The sequence below is a fragment of the Apodemus sylvaticus genome, chromosome X, assembly GCF_947179515.1.
Source record: "Apodemus sylvaticus chromosome X, mApoSyl1.1, whole genome shotgun sequence".
NCBI classification, from domain to species: domain Eukaryota; kingdom Metazoa; phylum Chordata; class Mammalia; order Rodentia; family Muridae; genus Apodemus; species Apodemus sylvaticus.
In genome coordinates, this window is record NC_067495.1 from 143,740,008 (window position 1) to 143,748,355 (window position 8,348).

At 34.1% G+C, this 8,348-nt stretch overlaps 1 pseudogene; it reads right to left on the bottom strand.

The window, feature by feature from the left end:
• Window positions 1–7,702: 7,702 nt before the first annotated feature.
• LOC127675952 (uncharacterized) lies at window positions 7,703–7,779 on the bottom strand (annotated as a pseudogene).
• Between the last annotated feature and the right edge of the window lie 569 nt (window positions 7,780–8,348).

The window sequence follows — 8,348 nt, forward strand, 5'->3', positions numbered from 1 at the left end:
GCTTCTCTGGTTAAAAATGAGATATTTATTGATCTATGAGTATAATGGTATTTATTTCAAGCTAAGATCTGAGCACTAAGAATCAGAAGACAGTGAACCAACTTTGCTGAATCTTTTTCATTAATTTAATTGCTCTGCCCTGACCAATTAAGTTATATTTTGAATAATTTCTAAATTGTCCCATCAAATTATACTTAAAGTTTGTGTTTATAAAGTTATCTTTGGGAAATACTTTTAATACAACTAACAGCAGTTAATTTTTACAAACTGTCAACATTGGTAAATAACTGCAGTTTGGAAAAGAAAATCCTAAATCTGCATATTGTATTTGGGCCATTCTTTGTTGAAAAGAGTTTTAAATGCAACTCTTGTATACTCTCTATCAAAATGTGAAAGAATTCTTTTAATGTTTACAAGCTTCTTAACTAAAATGTTTGTTTGTAAATATCTACATTTCTCTTGTTGGTGCACGTACTTTTCCAAGTCATCAAATGTTTGGCTATTTTGAATGAGCTTTTTTTTTATGATCTTTAATTGTGCTCTAGCCCTCTTTGTTTCTCTGTGGATGATGCATAAGCTTGGGAAAATGTTTGTGGATTTCTTTGTGCACAAAACACAAAGATTCCCAGAGTGTTCAATGCTTGGCTACAATGCCTACTTCAATCTGGCAATGTGCCCAAAGGGTGGAAGGCTCAAGGATGCCTTTGAAAGTAAAAGCCTAGAGAAACCAAAGAAGATTTAAAAAGGCTTCTAGATTGATCAGTTACACTGACCTACTGTATGTACCTGTGGTCACAGAATACACTGACAAGCTGAATAAACTGAAGTAGTCATCAGTTCTTATCTGGCCAATCTAATCACATTAGTTACAAAATAGATGGCATTCAATCATTATTTTAAAAAAAAGGAGACCTAATTCAGTCCCACTGAAAGTTATTCTTAAAACAATGCCAGTTGAAAAGAGCTTCTGGGAGCTGCTGTGAGAAGAATAGTAAGGACAGAAGAATCTTTTCTGCTACAGCCCCATCTGTTAGTTAATAGCTTTCTCAAACCATTTTCTGTGTATGTACTGTGCCACATTCTTTTTCTTACCAAAACTAATTAATTTTAATGCAGTAATAGCTTCATCTCTTAGTTCATCCCCTTAGATCACCCAGCTTAATGATTCTGGATGTGCTGTCTGCTTTAATAAGAAATCATATTAATGCTGATTTGGAGCTTACAGTTTAGAGAACAAAAAGTTTGGTTTGAATTGGTCTGTTCCTCTCAGATGCATAGTTTGCCTTCTCTCTTGACTGGCATGATTTCTTCCATTTGTACTTAGAATTCTTTCCTTTACTGTGTCACACAAATATTTCTGAAAGCTAAGAAAAAGGATGTTGTTTTTTTTCCTGTATATTAAGCACTATTTTCTTTAGCAGATCGGAGAACCATAGAACATCAGCGCTGAAAGGAAATCTTAGAATTCATACACTTATCCTCATGCTCTACCAAAATGTGAAGAATTTCACAGAGAAAATAATTGAAAGCTATGTTGGCTCAAAATGTGAATATCTTGTTTTTTCTAGACACAGAAGTTATGGTTTGTTCCTGGGGTATCTAAGTCAGTTTTCCATTACCACATCAAACACTTGAGATAAAAAAAATTAATGGAAGAAAGGTGCATGTTGGTTCATGATTTCGGAAGTTTTAGTTTACGATTAGTTGGATGGGTTGCTTTCAGGCCAAACATGGAAAAAATACAAGATAGAGCAAAGATTGTAGTTGTGCATAATTTTCAAGGAGGATCAAGTCTTAGAACGCAAATTTAATTTCTTTTATCGCCCTTAGAAATTGGTTCTATATCCCCAAACATAAGTTCTTCCTATAAAAGTGGAGATAATCAAACAAGCTTATCTTACTTTAATTTAGTGTGTTTTGATCATATAAATTGGTGTGCAAAAATGTCTTAAGGTCATGAAACCTAATATGTGTACAATAAACTGATTTTTGTAGTAAAATACTGAGGAAACATGGTATACTTATTATACATAATTGGCTCTCAAAGACATACCAACTATATTTGTCATACATTACAGAAATTTCTATAAATATCTTAAAATTCTACTAAAATATAAGCATTCTTGAAGTTTATCTGTCATTTATCTGCCAGGGTTTCAAGAAAAACAATTATTCTAATTTTCACTGGAAGCATCCATTGTCATCAGAGAAACTACTTTGCCATTGAGAAACTTCCTTTAGTGATATAGGTCAGAGAGGCATTTCTACTGGAATAGGGAGGAAGGTTTGATGTATGCATTTTATGAAGTAATTGCTTGCAAGTATAAAATCTGTTTGATTTAAATTATACTATCAGTAAAATTGATTATAATTTATAGAACTTTTTAAAACAAAATAGACAAGATAAAAAACTTTACTGGAATAATTAGAAACTATTGTTATACATGTCACAAAGATTTCTCTCCAATCACACAAGATTTTATTTTGGTCTATAAAGGGCTTAGAAAATGATTTAAAAGTTCTCTCTTGAAGTATGCATTATAGACTTACTATGTACTGATTTCTATTTCTGTTGCCTGTACTGTGTTCACCTGTACAAGCAACATAAACTATTGGATTTATTATAGGAACATTGGAGGTCAAGGTAAAGAAATTGATATATTTATTCAGGAAAATAAAGTCCCTTAGAAAAACTATCAAATCAGTTGCTCTTTGTTTAATTTTTTTCTATTTAAATAATGATCTCTAAATTCTTAGGTATAAACTTTGTTCTCTGCAGAATGCTTAATTAGAATCAGTGCTGGCCTCAATGTCATTGACATGATCTTTTGTTCTGATTTCAATACACTCAGGCAAATAGACATAATCTTTTTAGCACTTTGAGCCTCTTACACTCAGGAAATGTGAAAATGAAATTGATAAAATTATTCCTGGGGCTTCTTCTAGCTTTGAAAGTCTAATTCTCATGTCTTCTCAGGAGTTCTAAATTTTTCCACTGTGATTTTATGATGCTATTACAACAAAGTAAACAGTTTTCTACAGGAAGGTAAGGTTCATTCCTGAATAAAGGTAAGAAATTTCTATGTTACATAAAACAGCAGAGCTAAAAATTCAAGTGTGGAACTCTTTTCTTGTGTGTACTGTCATTTTCACTCCATATATTTGGTCATTAGTTTTTCCTTACTATCAGCAGGTTAAAATAGCTTTTTATTGGTTTTCAAACTGGCAATCTAAACATCACAAATACCCATTTAAAGAGAAACGCCATAATAGTATAAAATTCAGGCTGCCCAGAGTATTTTAATCAATGTGCTTTTAGCCACAAAAAATAGAAAGAAAAATAAGTAGTTTACAATAACATAAGATGTTTACATATACTACATTTCTACTTAATCAAGCTCTTCTTTCCTGTTTTATATTTTTAGTTGTATTTTATTTCTGTTCACACAAGAAGAGTAATAAGATAATAAATAAATGTGTAGCATCGCTATTCTTTCAGCCTCTGTGGGACTCTGCTTCATTAGTTAGAGTCAAAACAAGACAAACTAATCAACACATTCCTGCTGTGCCTTTTTTTTTTTAATCAAATCTTTCTGGTTGGTAGTCAGTGTTTCTGCCTGTTTCATGTTCCATGTTTGTGTCTCACCTAACTAAATAATTTTAAAGAAATTTATATGGAAATGCCTCATTAATTGAACTTTAACATTTATAGCATTAACCTCACTGTGTCTGAAACCATGATAATATAGTTCAGGAATACCAGTTAGAAACAGAAAATAGTCATTACAAAATAATATGTATATTACCTAACAATCCAAAAGAAATAGTTATGCCATGTTGGCACTATGTGACCCACTTGTATCTGACTATTATAGTTATATGAACCCAAGTTGTCATGTTCAAAGAGGAATGTCATATCTTAGGGACTTAAAGAGAAATCACTTGGGCTATGTAGTGATCTAGGATCTCTGGAAGTTTAATGTTGAACAGAAATAAGAGTAAGCTCTCATAGTAGGACAAGGGAGGTTGTGGAAGAGGTTTCTCTTGATAGGCTTCATAGCACTGTTTTCTGGGCTGATTTGATTAATGTTCCACATAACCTGCTGAAAGCTACCCTACATTAAAAAATCTTCTCATAGCCAAGGGAATAAGCACAAGTGCTTGTACTATTCAGGTCCAAACCACATTTTTTAAAGCTCAAGTAAAAGGCAAATATAAATATTTTGAAAGTAACCTTGAGTGATAGGCAGTATTTTGATATGATAGGTAATAACAAACAAGGGGGGGGAAATAGATTACTAAGAAGAAATAATTTTTAAAACTAAAATGTCAAGAAATCAAAGAAAGGGGACTTCTGGGAAATGTCATTGACAAAACTTGGCTGAAGCAGCAATAAATGACCTTTTATATTTAGGAGAGAAATCATCTGTGTTTTCTTAATATGAATCAGACAAGACTATAGCCAGTAGATTAAGAATAATGAAAGCCTAGGTACATGGATAATGAGTGAATAATCAAGATAGGCAAATCTCAGCTGATGTATTGCTGTGAGAGTACAGAGTAATGGCAGATTGTAAAGGCATGATGAAGAATTTATGACAACTAATTGGACCCTGGATATATTTGAAAGAGAAATTAAAAAATAAAGCTGAATTTTCTTCAATTATGATTTATTTCCATCAATTTTCTTACTGGTGTATGTTTACAATATGATGGAAATTGCAATGTATATTTTGTTGGTTGTAAAATGAACTTGTGTATATTAATTCTAACTATCTCTGAGCCTAATCATACAATATTAATTATGAACAAATATTATTAACAAATATGAATATAAGCCTTGCAACTTTTGTTCTTCTTTTATTTTCACTTGGCAGCTGGAATGCCCCTTGTTCTGGAAAGACTCAGTGAAGCAGTATTCAGCAAAACCAGAACGGGGAAGTGGGAAGGGGTGGGTGGGAGGACAGGGGGAGAGAAGGGGGCTTATGGGACTTTTGGGGAGTGGGAGGCTAGAAAAGGGGAAATCATTTGAAATGTAAATAAAAAATATATTGAATAAAAAGAAAATAAAAAAATAAAGAATATCAATGCAGATTTTAAATAAATTAGTATGCTTTCTTCTCTTCTTGATATATGTTTGTTAGCTTAGTACATTTGTGGGTCTCTTTTAACAGTTGTAGCAGGTGTGTCTCTGACTCTTTTGCATACTTTTTGGTCCCTTTCCTTCTGATTGGGTTGCCTTGTCCAGCCTCAGTATGAGGGTTTTCACCTTACTGTAGTGGACTTGTTTTGTCCGGGTTGACTGTCTTCTCTTGAAGGTCTGTTCTTTTCTGAAGAGAAACAGAGAATGGATCTTGAGGAGAGTGAAGGTGTAGAGGGGAGCTGGAAGATGTGGCGGGAGGGAAATTGTGTTTGGGAAGCATTGTATGAGAGAAGAATATATTTTTAAAAATAAAATAAAATGAGACAAAAACCCAGCAACAACAATAACTAAACCTTTTCCCAAAACATGAATGGACATTTGAGCATCCGCATGCGAATGAATGAAGTTAGACCTTAAAGAGTACTTGTTAACTACAACTATCCAACCAGCAAAGAATTGTATTAACTGAATATTCATATTGCTGCACACAGAGATCTATACCTCATATAAATCTTGACTATGACATTTGTAGAAAAGCTCATGTGAACAACACTATAATTGATATAGTGAGCCTTGTTTCAGATTTTTCTTTTATCTAGAAAGTTGTTACAAATAAGATTATACTAATTTAAAGCTGCTAAATTTGTGTAAATTTATTACCGAAGCTATAAGAAAACAAGCACATATTCCAAAGGCCCCAATCCAATGAAGTCCATTTTGGTGGATTGACTCATAGACTCATGTATCTGAATGCTTAGGCATCGGGTGTGGCACTATTGGAGGAGGTATGGCCTTATTGGAGGGAGTGTGCTTCTATGGGAAGTGGGCTTTGAGGTCTTTATGCTCAAGTTACATCCAGTGTGAAATTTCAGTCTCTTCCTAGCTGCTTTCAGGTCGAGATGTAGAACTCATGGCTCCTCCAGCACCATGTCTGCATGTCCAATGCCATGTTTACTATACTTGACTAAACCTCTGAAACTGCAAGCTAACCCCACTTAAATGTTTACCTTTATAAAAGTTGCCTTGGATATTGTGTCCCTTCACATCAATAAAACCTTAAGATGCCCATGCAATTTTAATACGGTGTATTTAACCTTGGTATTTGCCAAACCCATAACCTTTAAATGGATTACGAAGATCTTGTTTTATTTTAGAAGGTTTCTCTATCTTTGGAATTAAATTTACTCAAGCTTGTTTGATTTGATGTCTGTGCTGTTTTGATGTTTGAATTTTCTGCAATAAATGAGTTTTAAAATATATCTGACTGCAATACTTATTTTCAAAAACATTGATAAAACATTAATTTTGTTAACTTAATTAGTAGTAGATTTTTTGTGAACTTTCTAAAGGCTCTCAATTCATATTGTAAAATTGTATTTCTTAAAATAATAGAAGAAATTTAATCAAATAATGGAAAATATTATTATTTTTTTTTTTAGGTTTTTTTTTTTTTTTTTTTTTTTTTTTTTTTTTTTTTTTTTTTTTTTTTTAGTTTTCTTATTGGATGTATTCGTTGGTGGTGGTTACTAGTTCTTTGTGAGTTTCATACCATCTACCCCAATCTCACTCATCAACTCCTCCCATCATATCTGCCCTCCAAGCTTGCAAGTCTCCTTGTGGAAGCTGCAGTATGACAATGTATGTCGCATAGGTCTGGTGTAAGGCCTCTGCCTTTTGCTATTCTATCAATACCGGAACCTCACTGGTACTCTTCTTGGATTTCCTGTTGTTGCTTTGTGTCGTGTGTATTCTGTAGTTTTGGATTTGTTGGAACAGCTCTATCATGCACTCCAGCAATTCATCAATGGGGTAGATGTTGGGGTGAGCCGATTCAAAGTCTGAGAGGTAGAGGCCTGAGCAGTATCTGAGCTGATCAGCTTACAGGCTCTCCTATTCTCCTGCCCTTGGGGATGGCTCCTCACAACCAGTGACAGCTGTACCCTGTTGCCAAGGCAAAATATAGGACCTTCTCTCTCCAGTATTGCAGCTGATGAAGGGCAGGAACAGTTCTTCTGCTCTCAAGATGCAGGCAAGTCCAACTCTGCCCCACCCCCAGCAGTGGCTCCAGTAAAGGGGAAAATAATCTCTCCTTCACCAAAATCACTTGCACAGCAGGCAAAAGGCAAAGCTGGCTCTCCCACATTCATGCCCACATGTATGGCTCACCAGCACCCCTACCCATGTGTTACCCAAGTAAGGTGCAAGTAGGAGAGGGCACCTCTCCCTTACCAAGTCACTGCACAACAAATAACTGACTGTCAATTGTTGCATGCTCACACACTCAAGATGGGCTTTCCTGTGACGCCATCAGGGTTAGCCATTCTGTGCTGCCCAGACAAGGTGCATTGGCCACTTTCCTGGCTATTACAACTGAGGCACAAGGCCACCTCTCCTGCTTTCATGATACCAGAGCTAGTTCTTTCACTTGCTCTATCTGGTGAAGGGGGAAGGGGAGGAGAGTATTACTCCATTGTTCAAGCCACCACACAAGAGACCAGTGGTTGGACCAGCACTGCTCACCCACAACTCCCACAATGTGCTCTTTTTTTTTTTTCAGGGAAATTTAGGCTACTAATCATTCTGATGTTCATATGTCAGAACATTGAGTGTAGTCAGATCCTCCCTCCTCTCTTAGGGGCAGGGTGAGAGAAATAGTTCTACTAACAAAGCGACATTGATTTTTAAACTGAAAATTTTCAGAACATCAACAAAGAGGTTAAAATAATCCATAATAACAATATTACTTAAAATTATAAAGATACCAATCAGATGATTCCTTATATTTCTAGAGAAAAGAACTATTCATAACTACGAAAACTATGAAGTAAACTACAACTTAAAATGATCTAAATTCCAAAGACAAATATTGTGTCTAGAGGAAACTAGCTTAAAACTCACAGAAGGATAGATTCTCCCACATAGAGGAAAAAATTACTTTCTTGATGTACTTTCACTTACTAAGAAGGAATTTTATAGCAGGTTTAAAACTTTAAGAAGAAATATAGGAAAAATTTTATGGAAAATTGTAAAGTAAGAAATTGAAACAATTATAAACTTTAAAAGGGAAATTTATAACTTATACAAGGATTATAATTTATGATCTAATGAAATGAATAATACTCTATGTACATCTAATAATGTAAATATTAATGATTAATTTATGAGATCTTTGTATTGAAAGTATGTTTTAATAAATAATCATTGT